General features: G+C 44.7%; 2 protein-coding genes across 12 annotated transcripts in view; one reads left to right on the forward strand and one right to left on the reverse strand.

The window, feature by feature from the left end:
* ERH (ERH mRNA splicing and mitosis factor) overlaps positions 1-14,932 on the forward strand; it is an 892,055-nt gene that overhangs the window by 626,839 nt on the left and 250,284 nt on the right. The window contains exon 1 of one of the 11 annotated variants that reach the window (XM_050797422.1): positions 8,589-8,598. The exons of the other annotated variants lie outside the window; for them this stretch is intronic. The gene's annotated coding sequence lies outside the window, so the exon portion shown is untranslated. Of the gene's footprint in view, positions 1-8,588; positions 8,599-14,932 lie in introns of those variants that run through there. 11 annotated transcript variants of the gene reach the window in all.
* Positions 1-14,932, reverse strand: part of SUSD6 (sushi domain containing 6) — a 104,498-nt gene that overhangs the window by 72,882 nt on the left and 16,684 nt on the right. The gene's annotated exons all lie outside the window — the stretch shown is intronic.

Below are 14,932 nucleotides of genomic sequence, written 5' to 3' on the forward strand. Positions count from 1 at the left end.
ACATAAAATAACGGTTTTCAGACACTGGACAACAGGCAGCACAGGGCAGTAATCCTTGAGATATGTGGGAAAAAAACGCAGTGAGCCCTACTACTGCCCCACTTAACTCCCTTGAGAGTTTCCAGGCCATAGGGTAGGGCAGAGAAACCTGAAAGAGTTCAACAATCTCAGTTGAAAAAAACAGAGTTGGAAATTTGGAGAGGTCCAGGTGGCTAGAATTTGCAGAGCAAATTAATTGAAAAGGAGAGAGCTGCAAAGAGCAAAACCAACAAACACCTGCAGATGGACCCCTTTGAGTTTTGGGCTAAGTACTGATGTGTGCATGCCTGTGAGGAAACTAGCAAGGGTGGGAAAACAATGGTCACAAAGAAGTGGGTGGCACAACCCCTAGAACTCACTCAGAGCCAGAAATAGTTCATGCTATGATATGGTTTGGCTGTGTCCCCACCCAAATCTCAACTTGAATTGTATCTCCCAGAATTCCCATGTGTTGTGGGAGGGACCTGGGGGGGGCGGTAATTGAATCACGGGTGCTGGTCTTTCCCATGCTATTCTCATGATAGTGAATAATTCTCACAAGATTTGATGGGTTTATCAAGGGTTCCCACTTTTGCTTCTTCCTCATTTTCTCTTGCTGCCACCATGTAAGATGTGCCTTTCACCTCCTGCCATGATTCTGAGGCCTCCCCAGCCATGTGGAACTATAAGTCCAATCAAACCTCTTTTTCGTCCCAGTTTTGAGTATGTCTTTATCAGCAGTGTGAAAACAGACTAATACATGCTCCCACCAGCCAAGGCAGGAAAGTCTTCTAATACACAGGGCACTGTGTATCTTCAGAAGGGTTTTGCCTCCAAGTGGGACCAGCTTAGTTATCTTAGCTATTCTGGACTCAGCCTAACAAAGCTTAAAAGTAAGCCATGAAAGGATCAAACCAATTCCAAGTAACTGAACTGTTCCTGAGAACAAAGCCCAAAAGTATTTTTAAAAATACAAATAGTTCCAGCACCCAGTAAGGTAAAACTACGACTGGCTTTCAATAAAAAATTAACAGGCATGCAAAATAAAGCCCAGAAAGATATGAGCCAAAACTAGGAGAATAATCAACAGAAACAGATCAAGAAATGACAGAGATGACAGAATAGACAAGGATGTTAAATCTCTATTATAAATATACTCCATGTGTTCAAGAGAGAAGAAGGCATGAGCATGATGAAGAGAGAAAAGCCGTAAGGAAGATTTGAAGTGGTTAGGCACAGTGGCTTGTGCCTGTAACCCCAGCACTTTGGGAGGCCAAGGTAGGAGGATCTCTTGATTCCAGGAGTTTGAGACTAGCCTGGGCAACAAAGGATTACCCCCTCCTCTCTACAAAAAAAAATTTTTTTTAATTATCTGGGTGTGGTGGCATGCACCTGTAATCTCAGCTACTCAGGAGACTGAAGTGGGAGGACTGCTTGAGCCCAGGAGGTTGAGGCTGCAACGAGCTACGACAGTGGCACTGCACTCCAGCCTGGGTGGCAGAGCAAGACCCTGTCTCAAAAAAAATAAAGATTCAAATATTCAAATTGAACTTCTAGAGAGAAAAATACCAATATCTGAAATAAAAAGTACACAGGATAGGATTAACAGCAGATTAGACAATGCAGAAGAAAAAATAATAAATTTGCAAAAGAAATTATCCAAAATTATATACTGAGAATAAAAGACTTAAAAAAAATTAAAAAAAAAAAAAAGAAAAAGAACAGAACATCAGTGAACTGTGGGACATAACAAGCAGCCTAATAGAACAGGAGTAATGGCTGGAGAGAGGTAGCAAGGCACAGAAACAATACTGAGAAAAGCATGCCCCAAATTTTCCAAATTATATGAAAATTATACACAAACAGATACAAGAAGCTCATCAAACCCCAAGAAGAAGAAGAAACACAAAAAGAAAACACAAGGTACATCATAATTGAAATGTTAAAAAAAAAATAGAGATAAAGAAAGTCCTAAAAGTAGCCATGTGCCAGGGAAAATTAGACACATGGCAGACAGAGGAGCAAAGAATTACAACAGATTCAGTGTCAGGAATGATGCAAGCCAGGAGGCAATGGAGGCTCTATTCCATCACTAATGCTTTTTGTGCACTGGAATAATATTTAGGAAGGCCTAGTGTTGAGGACAAGGTGCGAACTCTGTGGCCTTAAAACATCTGCAAGTACAGTATCCTCTGAAAACTGAAAATGGATAAAAACCCTTTCTAGGCCGGGCGCGGTGGCTCACGCCTGAAATCCCAGCACTTTGGGAGGCCGAGGCGGGCGGATCATGAGGTCAGGAGATCGAGACCATCCTGGCTAACACAGTGAAACCCCATCTCTACTAAAAATACAAAAAATTAGCCGGGCGTGGTGGTGGCGCCTGTAGTCCCAGCTGCTCTGGAGGCTGAGGCAGGGGAATGGTGGTAACCTGGGAGGCGGAGCTTGCAGTGAGCCAAGATCGCGCCACTCACTCCGGCCTGGGCGACAGAGCCAGACTCCGTGTCAAAAAACAAAACAAAACAAAACAAAACCCTTTCTTAGGCTCACATCTAAAAAGGGCATTTACCGACGTTTTATACCTATGTCCTCAGAACATTACAGACGATAGTTCCAGTCTTATAGCAATAATCACTTAACACACTAGAAAACAGACAGGAAAAGCTATCAGAAGATTCAACCCATATCAGAATAAAATCAAAGTAGAAATAAAAAATAAGGAGTTAATCTACCAATGTCAGGCTTGAGTTTGTCTCTCTCCATTCAAGGGTAGACATTTGTTGGTTAATGTGTCTGACTGCCCTCTACAAATTCAGATAAAATTTATTTTTCACACCAGGTGCAGTGGTTCATGCCTGTAATCCCAGTGCTTTGGGAGGCTGAGGCGGAGGGATCACTCAAGGTCAGGAGTTTGAAACCACCTGGGCAACACAGCGAGACCCTGTCTCTACAATAAACAAAAAGAAAATCAGCCAGGTGTGGTGGTGTGCACCTGTAGTCCTGGCTACTCGGGAAACTGAGACAGGAGAAATCACTTAAGCCAAGGAGTTCAAGGTTACAATAAGCTATGATTGTGTCACTGCACTCCAACCCAGGTGACAGAGTGAGATCTTGTCTCCAAATATATATATTTTATATATATATTGTGTGTGTGTGTGTATATATATATATAAAATTTTTTTTCAGAATGGAAGAATTCTCCTAAGGAGTAAGTGAAAGATAGTTACTCAGTTCTTAGCTATGCAATCCAGCCCAGGACAGCAAAATATCTTCCTCATTAAGCACCCTGGGCTTGCACCACATTCTTCTGAGTCCAGCCTGGGTCTCTACACATCCTGGAGGAGGCATTAAGGTGGGAGCTTTCCTGGGAGTCTACAGTTAATAGTTTTGTGGTTCCCCCCTCCCCCACTAAACTATAAACTAAACTGTAAATAAACTCCCAGGAAGGCTGGGACCCCACGCTTCCTTTATAATCTGAGATTAACATACACTCCAAAAAAAAAAAACCCAGTGTAGGTGCCCCAGAGGGAATCTCTTCCCCAAAATACTAGTTGCCTGAACCAGTGGTTTCTCAACTGGGAACAATTTTGTGCCACCTCCCCCATTTGGCAATGTCTAGAGGCATTTTTGATTGTCACAACTTGGGGGTAAGGTGCTACTGGTATCTAATGGGTAGAGCAACGGATGTCAACTAAACATCCCACAATGCACAGGACAACCCCATGCAACAAAGAATCACTTGATCCAAAGTCAGGGGTGCTGCAGCTAAAAGCCCTGGCCTAAGTGAATAAACGATGGGCTGCTGAGATGTCAGCTGATCTACCTTAGTTGTTCATGTGGTGCAAAATTCCCCCAAACCACTGGAAAGCCTTTTTGTTCAATCAGCATGTCCCCAAACCAACATTCTGATTCTCTCATCTCTAACTCAGATTTATACTCCCTCAGAGAGGGGCTTGGGAATTAAGGTATCTGGTTTTTCATCCCAGCTCTGCCCCTAGCTGTGATTCTGGACATTTAACAAAAGCTTTCTGGGCCCATTTCCCCCTCAGTAAAATAGACTGGAAAAGATTAAAAGTTCTTTCAGCTGTAAACTTCTATTTTAAATGCTAGGTTTGGCCTTATCTATTTCTAATAATCCAAAGAGAAAGGGGCAAGGACCCAATCTTGTTGTGAGTATGCACACACACCCTCCGAAGGGCTGTAGCTCTTATACCTTGGAAACCAAACTGGACCAAAGGAGCTCAGAGAAGCCAGGAGCTTAGACAAGAGGGACTTGCCTATAAGGCTCTATAGACACTGGCTGAGAGGCCAGCCCAGAGCCTTGGGTTTAAAATATGCAAGTCCTGACTAGTCCCTGTCTTGCCTTCCCTAGGTCAATCTTTTAAATCAACTATTAAAAGGTGGAATAGGAGGAACAGAGCCTTACTATTCAAAGTATGGTCCATTAAGGGCAGCACTGGCAGCACCTGGGAGCTTGTTAGAAATGAGGAATTTCAGCCCTCATCCCAGATCTACTGAATCAGAATCTGCATTGTAGTAAGGTTCCCCAGGTGATTCATATGCATGTTAAAGTTTGGGAAGTCCTGGTTAGGGCATGCTGTCCTTCTAGTCCCTGCTATGTCACATCTTCATTTTGGTAAAGGTGGCTTTTAAGACTGTCCACAATTCTCATCCGCCAATCCCATCTCCTTGCAGTTTATACACACACACACACACACACACACACACACACTCTCACACTCCCCTCCCCACCCCAGTTCAGAACCTTCAAACCCACACCAAGAGTGATGGGGGTAGGTTACTTCCTTTTTGCGTCTCTCTTAGGTCCATACAAGGTCAGAAAGAGGCAAGGTTTGAAGCACAAGCTAAATTACAGTCCTTCCAAGTGAGTGATTCAGCCCATCCCTGCCATTCAAAGGCTCCCCAGGAGGAGGGATGGAAAACGGGGTGGTGAACACAAAAGTACAAACTCTGATGGAAAGAGATTCATCATTTGCATCTGAACAGAGAACAACAACGGTCCAAAGTTTCGTTTCTAACATTTTTTGTTTTTGTTTCTGTTTTTTGCTGCTGCTGTCTTATGTAACATAAAGATTCTTGGAGGCATGGGCAAAAGGGCAAAGCACACACAGAGATAACAAAAACACAGCAAGAGTTCTCCTAGCAGAGTGCTGGGGGGCAGCAGCTGGAACAAAACCAAGACCTGGATGAAGCATAGCATAACAAAGAACTGGAAAAGAAGACAGGACGTGGGGAGAAGGGGGGCTGAACTCTGTCACACAGTCAGTGCACTGAAGGAGACTAGGCTGCTGCTCACCCCACACTCCCTCCCCTGCACAGGTCACTCACCCCTCTCACCCCACCCGCTGTCACAAGCAGCAGATGGCCCAGCCCCAGGCAGCTGGGCAGAGGACAGCAATCTGCACATGCTTGCCTGCTCCTCCCCCAGGGCTGGAGATGAGGAGGAGCAGGGCAAAGTCAACGCCCATCCCTGGTGGAAGCAATTCTTGCAAGCGTACCCTGGGGGTGGGGATGGCAACATCACCCAATGCTTTGCCACAATGAGACACACTTCAAAAACAACTCAGCATTATCCAAGGCTCTCCAACACCCACACACAGCTCAGAAAAAGAGAGCCTTAGGCAGGGTAAGGGTGGAGAGGGTCAGAGAACAGTTCCCAGAGTGCACTGGGGTATGCTGACCCTGGTTAGTGTGGGACATTCATTCCTTCAACATTTGCTGTGTATATACCACATCCCAGGCGCTGCACCAGTAATGAGGGATACAGTGGTGATGGCAGACAGTCTCTGCCCTCAAGAAGCTCAGATAAGGTCAGGAAGAACAAGGAAACAGACAGTAATACAGTGGGGTAAGTGCTGAGCACAGGGTGTAATGGCAGCACCAAGGAGAGGCGCCTACACAAGTATGGGGCAAGCGGTAGTCTAAGCTGATACCTGGCTTTAGGAAGGTATTAGCCGGACAGAGCAGAAAGAGGTGGGTACAGGGAGTGTGGGGCATTCCAAGGAGAAGAAACATCAAAAAGCTGGGAGGCAAAAGAGAACTGGGAACTGCAAGCTTTCTGTCCCAGCCTTTGCCAACCTTGGTCACCTACACCAGGGGCAGACTCCTGGGTTTGTCATGGAATCCTAACACATTACTGTCTAAAGGAAGTCTGGGATCATCTTATAAAGTCCAATCTACCCATTTTAGGAGGGGAAAACTGAGGCCTATCAAAGGATCATGACTTCTTCAGAGAATGGCTGAACCAGAAACCCATTCTCCTAACTCACCAAAGTTCCCTCATATATCTCGCAATCAGAATCTGACCACTGACTGAGTGCTTTTGGACACAGTGGCAGCCCCAGGACTGTTCTCCACTAGGCTAGGTCTGTTCTGAGAACCCAAGAAATGGCTCTCATCCAGGCCTCTGCCAGATTAGAGGTCCAGCAGCACTAGTCTCCAGGAGCTCCAACGAGGCAGGAACAGCTCATAAGAAAAAAAGAGTGGCTACCTGCCTCTTCTGGAAAGGAGGCAGAAAGCACACACAGCAGTACCGGGGATAGGCTCTGTGAGTGTGTGCTGGCAACAATGGGTTCCCCCTGGAAATGAAGAGTTGTTCTTAGAGCTGAAGGAAATTATCAGCCAACACAGAAACAGGAGGCGAGTCTGAGGTACTGCCAAACCAGGCAGGCTTAATTAAGGCTCTCCCACCCTCTTCCCCAGGAAGCCCGTCCCCACCCCTGGCTGGTCACACTACCTTAGCTGTGAGAAGCACTCATTTCAGGGAAGCTGAAGGCCTTCCTCTTGGTCTCACCTCAGGAGGTAAGCCATCAGCCAGGGTCTGAGCCACTGGAATTTCAGGGCTTAGCTGCCCTTACCGTCACCTCCATCTATGCCTTCAACAGCAACAGTACTTGCTCTATTGCGGTCCTCCAGCCTGCCGCCCACTCCAGGCAGCAGGAGTGTGTGCAGAGTGGAAGAAAGCACTCATTAGCTTTGAGTGTAACCCTCCACAGAATCTAAATAGAAGGCACAGTTATTCAACTGCTAAGGCACAATTCTTCCTCTTCTCATAGTAAAACAAAGATGCATGTCAACACCCACTAGCTGACTAGAAACTCTGCAGAAAGAGACTAAGAGGCACTGGGGTTAAACCAACTTACTAAATTCATCTCAGTCCCTGTCAATCCTCAGTTCTATGACCCTGAAGCACAGGTGTGATGAAAACATCCTAATAATCAGAAATCTTTCCTGTCCAAAATGCCCTCAGATGCTGTCCCTGACCACATGCTCAAGTGCAATCCCCAAAGGCTGGCCCTGGCCTTCAGAGCCAATGCCAGCCCAGGGCCCTAGACACGGATATGAAGGGCAAGAAAGTGGCCTGCCAGAAAAAGTTTACTCTGGGGCTGAAAAGCCATGTTTGGTCTCGTACAACAAAGGGGTTATAAAGGGAACCCTGTGTTCTAAACTCCTTCACATCTGCCACAAGGAACCTCTGGGTGGAGGTGAATATGAGTGTGTGTGTGGTGTGCCTTGGTTGGAGTGGGGGCAGAGGAGATGACTTCCTTCTCTTCCACCCAAACAACAACCCTTTAGAATATGTCCTCCTGAAAGGCAAATAAGTACAGTTCTGATTTCCAAACCTCACTGTTTGAGAGAACTTCTTGTTTTCTCTGCTTTTTAAAACAGATGAATGCTCCCCTAGGGGAAAAGCAGCTGTAAATATAGAAGAGGGTGGAAAAAGAATCCTGCTATGAGTTCCAGAGGAACTATTGTACTATTGTAAAAGGCCTTCTCAAAAGAAGCAATACACCCTATTCCAAAAAGAAAAAACACGACTTCATCCAAAGTCCTTCTCTAAAGTGTGCCTTTGGCCAGATGACTCCACAGCTGCTTCCTCCTCTACCTGACACTAAGGCCTTCACATATAAAGTGAGTTAGCAATTTTCTTCCTGGGAGCCTTAGAAAGAACTAGTCCACAACTCAGTACACTGCTACTGAGTGTCCTCCATCATCATCAACATTATCATCATCATCATCATCAAAGGACTTAATTTATTACCAAACTACTGCCGACATTTAAATAAACTTAAGCCATTATCTTTTTAGGCAAACTGAGGCCACAGTATTTACTAGTTGAGAATAGAATGCGAAGAGGGTATAAATCTGAAAAAGGCGGCCTGGCTTCTATACTTATTACTTTTCAAAAGCAACAGCATTTTTCAAAGGCTCAGGATTCTGTGAAATCTCAAATTGGCTTGTTATATCCCTTCATCCCAACAGTAGTGGGGATGCCACCCCAAAATCCATTTACCAAAAGTAAAAGATATAAAGACATGTTTTGCATAAAGTTTGCGAGAAAAAAATTCCAGCTGCTTCTATTTTCATACAAGCTACGATCACATGAGTTTTGCCTTTGCAACCACACTTCCTATCTAGAATTCCAGTAAATTTAGATGTGCCTCATAAATCTAAACTATGTAACAGGGAATTTAGCTGGCTGAAACCGTCCTAGCCCACAGATGTTACCAACCTGTTTCACAGTCCCAGGTGGATCTAAGAAATGAAAGGGAGATGGAGGGGAAAAGCGAGCATGATGCTTAAAGCCCTACCAAGTCAGAAGTGGAGGATACTGCTTTTAATTTCATGCAAGATGCTATTATTCAAAGAAAAAATGCAACATAAGCCTATAAACCACATCAGTGACATGACAAAAGAAAATGTTTGTATTTGCAAAATACATTCAAATCCCCAAACTCCCCAGAAAAATCAATACAAATGCCAGTAATACAAATAAATCAAATCCTCAGTCTGACAGGTCTGCTTACCATTGCTCCCAAGAGTTCATCCCCTGAAGCTATAAGCTTCACTGTGGCCAGGCACCTTTCACACCCTCCTTCTGGGGTGATTCACCATGCAGAGAACCTGGATCAAACAGAGGCATCTGGCCTCACCATCATTCCCCAAGAACCGTAGTTAGTCAACTTCTAGGATAAGCACATTTTCCACATGAACCAGAGTTTCATGAGAATCCCATGATAATACAAACTCTTGGGAGACAAGACTGACCATTCCTGACCTTTCCAGTTTCTCTCAGGTCTTGGTTACCATAGTCCTAAAACTGGATGGTCCCCAGCCTCCAGCCCCTGCTGTGCTCCAGGCCACCTAAAATACGACTGGGAACCACACTCCCAAAGTACTATCAGGCCGCCTTCCACCTCCAACGGTTCACATTTGTTTATTCTATGTATCATCATTTCCTGACAATCTTCTATACACAGCTTTAAAATGCAAAGAAGGCACAATCCCCAGCCTACCAAGAACTTCAATGGAATTGAGGAGGCTGCAAACCCAGACAGCAAACAATCAAGACACACAATAAAGCAAGCATATCTACTTCAGTATTCTATATGGGTGCAATAAAATGCTAACCAGTGAGATATGAATGAATAGAACATAAGGAAGAATAAGCTGCAGCTATTTGTGAGTTACGAACAAAATAATGAAAAAATTGGAAAAAAGGAAATTAATCTGAACTAAGATAATCAAAGAGGGCCTTAAAAAGGAAAGAAAGGAGATCTGACCTGAAAACTTTGAGGGCTGAGTAAGTATGAGGATGGAAAGACGGAACATTCCTTCTGGGGCAGGAATGTTGAAGCAAGCATGCTAGATGGGGGGTGGCAGGATAAGGTCGGGGAGAGAGGCCAAGGATCAGGGAAGAACAGAAAATAAACTCCATTCAGAAATCTGTCAGGGCAAGAGACAGTTCTTGCTGGTTTTCTTAGCATCCGTCACATAGCAGACTCTGGCTACTCCACAAAGTATTGAGCATTCAACTGAATATTTAAGGTAAGGCTAGTTTGCACAGCCATGAAAAACAGGCAGAGAAATTCTGCCTTGGGTAAGTAGTGGGAAGTCAACAAATATTCTTGAGCAGGAAACCTGACCTAGTCCAGTTTAACAAGCATTTCCCAAAGGCCTCCTACATTTGAGGACCAAGAATACCCTCAAGGAGCACCTCTACCATGGGAAGGGATAGCAATGCTACCTCCCATACACATAGGGCTTTTTTCTCTTACCTAGTCTCACCGGAGAGGAGAACTGTGTTCTACGGGGGTGAACCTGGCAAGAGAGACTAAAACAGCCTAGAAGGCCAGCGGATGACAAGGTCTGGCTAGAGTGGTGGAGATAGGAACCTGTGAAAGAAAGAACTGGCAGGGCGGGTCACTGACTAGATTGGAGAAGTTCAAAAGAGGGGAGTTTTGGATGAGAGCAGGAAGACTCAGGTTTTGATTTCCAGATGGTGTCATTATCTTTAGGCAATGCTTTGGCTCAGTGAACACCAAATGCTAGGGTCAGTCAGTTCAGCCATTCTGCCTATTTCTGAGAACGGGGGTTACACATTCCGTCCTTCCCATCTGCCCAGTGTTTTGTTGTTGTTGTTGTTTTATGTTGTTTTGTTTTAATGCTAGTTGTGATTTCCTGTAATTCTCATTTGCAAGGGGGTAAGGGGGGGATCAATGAGATGATACAGAAAGGAGGAGCTGACAATTCTTTTGTCCATCATATCATGACAAATACATCTCAACAGTCTGCACTAAAGTTTTACTGGCAGCTCTTATTCTGGGAAGAGAAAAGGGGAAGGAAGCATTAGTTTTAAAACCCAGAAGGGAAGTGTTCTCCTTACACAATGAGTTTTCCCCTTCTAGGCAACCCTCCCCAGCTGCATTTACTGAGGGAGGAGGGATGAGACAGAGAAGTGTCAGCCCTGAGAGCAACAAGAGGGCCAGTTTGGCTCCCAGAAATGCAGCCCCTCCCTCTGAAGCCTGACCCCTCCACCTGCCACTCTGCCATCCCTGACATCCTAGACCAGGGAGAGAAGCAGCAGGGTAATAGCAGTGTGAACAGTGGTGCTCTCTGGAAGGCTTGCCATTAACCTGTATTTCCTAATCTTTCTTCCAAAAACAAGTATAAATTGTAATTTCTTAAAGCTTTTTAAAAAACAAGCTACTATGGGGAACAAATTTGAGATGTGCACCTTTACAAAGGAAATTTAGCCCTCTTTCCTAACCATTAAACAAGCATAAGGGGGAAAAAGCCCAGAATGAAGAACAAATTGTTGTTGGTTATAACACCTTGGTGGATTCTCTGCCATATTCTAAACAAGTACTTCCCTCCCACCTGTGACAGAGTCTGACCACCCTAGAACAGTCATGCTGTGTACCCTTTCCACACAGGGGCCTCAGAAAACTAAAAGGATGTGACCTGAGAATACCTGTTTTTGCAAGCATTTCCCAGTGCCCTGTGTTAGGCTTCCTGGGGATGGCAAACATTCTTTTATAAGCCTGTGACTTGGCTATGTCAATGGGGACAAGGATATTTTATCACCCTGCAGGACTTCATTCTGTAAATGTCATGGTCATAATCCTACTCCAGGAACATGAAACCTCAGGATAATCATTATCATTAACTGGCATTTGAGTGCTTATTCACTGTGCACAGATATAAGCATTTTACATCTAATATCTTATTTAATTCTTGCAACAACCTTACAAGGTAGGTACTGTTATCTCCATTTTTAGGCAAAACAAAACAAAACAAAAAACAGAAGCAGGACACTAAATAACCTATCCAAGCTTACACAGATAGAAAGTGATGAGACCAAGATATCAAACTAAGCAGTCTGACCCAAAAGCATGCAATCTTGGTAGAGCTGAAATTTATTCCACATTATATAACACAATTCATTTTAAATGTTAAAATTATCCTAGATGTATTATGGACTAGGAGGCATCAGTATAAAGAGATGGGAAGTTCTGAAGATTGTTCCCCTGCAGCTTGCAGCTATGCACCCTCTTGAGGTGGGGTGGGACTTGGACTTGAGCAAGCAGCAGAAAGCCAGTTGAACATGCACATGTGAGAGCTGATTTTGAAAGTCTAAGGTAGGCCAGGTGATGCTACAGCATACTTTTGAGTGACACTGCCTTGGGGCATTCTAGGAGACTTCTGAAGCCGCTGCAAGCTTTGGGGACACAGGTCACTAGATGATGGTTAAGTCCCCTGAATTGCTAAGGAAACAGATCATCACTTTAAGTCACAGGCACCTCATGTTAAGAAAGCTGCTGACAGAATTGAGTGGAGTAAAACAAGAATTCCGAAACATGAACTCTCAAGAGTCCTCTTTACAGACATGCATTTAAGATTGCCTTTTCCATGATGAGCAGGTGTGCTTGCCCCCAGTTCTCCACAACTGAAACAACCTGGCTAGAAGTTGCCTCAAAAAATGAGCTTGGTTTTTCTGCAAAATAACTGCCAAAGATGGATACATTGCATATTAATGCTCAAATTAATATATTCTTAATAAAAACTTAGAAAAGGGTTGAGAGGGGAAGAGGTTTTTTTCTTTTTTTTCCATATGTATTCTTCAAGAGTCCAAACACAAAGCATGCTGCCTGGGTCTTTGCACTTGTTTAGAAATTGAATAAACATGATTCACTTTAAGGTTTTTCCTCTGCGTTTTAGTCAGAGTCAATAAGTGTCCATCTACATATGTGAGCTCACCAATTTGGTCCTTCCTCCTTGGCTTAAATTATCTGTTTCAATTGTATTACTCTCCAAGAAAGATGGCTCCAAGCTCAGAAAAGGTTTCAGTAATTTAATTAAGTTGTGCAGAAATGCTGATGCTTTCTGAGGCACCAGCCTGACCTTTCTCTGCTCCTTGCTGGTCTCTGAGGGTAGGTCCTGGCTGCTGCCTTCCCTTGGGGAGACCACCTCTACTCCCTGACTTCCACAAGATCTTTACAGTGGCCAGTGTTTGGCCAAACATTCAGACTGCCTAGCTCTGCTACTTACTGCTGTGCTATCCTCGGCAAGTTTTTTTTTTATCCTCTTTTACCTACAAAGTGGGTACACAAGCAATCTACTTCGAAGTTGCTATAAAGATTAAATAAGCTAACATGTAGAAAGCACTTAGAGCAGTGCCTGGCAAATAGAAGGCATTCAATATATGTTAACTTTTATTATCAGCCTGCCTAGTAATACTGAAGAAAGTTTTACATAAATCGAGAGCTTAATACCTTTAGAAGCAGTCTCAATTCATTACCACTATATTCAAACCTCTCAACAACCATGCAAATGAGACAAGACAATGTTTATGACACTTCCTACGAGAAGGAAAAGGAACTGGCTCAACTGCCAACTGTGGGAGCTGTTTGCCCATCCTCCCTCATTTAGGTCAGAGACCTGCCTCCATCATTTTCACATACCACTCCCAACACACACACATACTAGCAGGTGCTCAATAAATCCATGGTGAATTGCACTGACTTTAGGGTTGGTTGTGCTGTAAACACAGCAACCCCAGCCTCATGGCAAGAAGCTGGCAAACCAGAATCATCATTCCTGGGCATTCCTGGCCAACCTGAACAGAAACAAGAGGGCTGCCTTTCCCAGTCCCAGCTCCAACTCATCCCTGAGAGGAAAAGGAGTATCTGCAAGAGAGGGGCAGCCAGAGGTCATTCAGAGAGAAACAGCAGAAGTGCCCCTGAACAACCTCTGAGGTAGCAAGGCATTAGGATAACATAATGGGCATTATCCAGACCCTCCCCCTGGGCCAAATGGGAATCCATGGAAGTGGTGTTTCAAAGGCAGATAATGTTGCCTTCGCTGACTGAAATGGTAGCTGCCTTTCAGTAGCGTACAGGCCAGTCTATAAATACCAGGGATTAAAAGGCTTCCTGTGGGGGCCCAACGGCCATCTACCTAAATACAGAGGCTATCTGGTCCTGCAGGCACTCTGGTCCATCCCTCACCCTTCAGGGAAGAAGTGTTATCATCCAACATTACACCCCCTCCAAGGGACCCCCAACCTCTCTTTCACTTCAGCTTGTTTTTGCTAACCAACCCCTCCTTTCCACACCCTCACCAGGGCCATTCGCTCCCACCTGGCCCTACCCTCCTCTCTCCAGGCATTTGTTCTCTGCCTTCCTCACCACCTCATCCCCCACCCAACTTTCTAATCCACATATGCTTTACCTGCCATAAAATAACCACAGGCAGAACTGAGCTCAGTGGCTCATGCTTGTAATCCCAGCACTTTGGGAGGCCAAGGCTGGCAGATCACTTGACTCCAGGAATTCAAGACCAGCCTGGGCAACATAGCAAAACCCCATCTCTTAAAAAAATACAAAAATTAGCTGGGTGTGGTGGTGCGTGCCTGTAGTCCCAGCTACTGGGGTTGAGGGCTGAGGTAGGGAGGCAGAGGCTGCAGTGAGCCCACATAGACCCACTGCACTCCAGCCTGGGAAACAGAGTGATACCCTGTCTCCAAAAAACACACACACATACACACACACACACAGGCTTTGGAATCACTCCAACCTTGGTTCTAGTTCCAATACAGTAAATTACAGTACTTAATGTTTCAGAGCTTGGTTTCCTGATTTATCCAGTGAAGATCAGCCTAGTGAGTTAAAGCACTGAGCACACTGCCTGGCATAGGGCACACATTCAATACTTTCTGCCTTGTCCTACTCCCCAGGGGGATTTTTCTTCTTTCTTTTCTAGGACACTCTCATATAGACACTCTTTCTAGGTATAATACCTGCTAAATACAGATGTCTTAACCCAAAGGAATGACTCAAATGTTGCATAATTTCATCACCAGCAGTATCTCTGTAGGAAGCACACAGCCTCATCATCAACACAGCCCCATCAGCAACCTTCAAATTCTACTAGAGAGAAGGCTGGTCACTTTGTACTTTGCCACCACAAATGACACATGTGCTGAGAGAAAGTGATCAGAAGGGATGGGAAAACAGAGTTAAGAGTCACTTTAGGGCCGAGCACGGTGGCTCACGCCTATAATCCCAGCACTTTGGGAGGCAGAGGTGGGTGGATCACCTGAGGTCAGGAGTTC

Source organism: Macaca thibetana, chromosome 7 (assembly GCF_024542745.1).
Source record: "Macaca thibetana thibetana isolate TM-01 chromosome 7, ASM2454274v1, whole genome shotgun sequence".
Lineage (NCBI taxonomy): Eukaryota > Metazoa > Chordata > Mammalia > Primates > Cercopithecidae > Macaca > Macaca thibetana.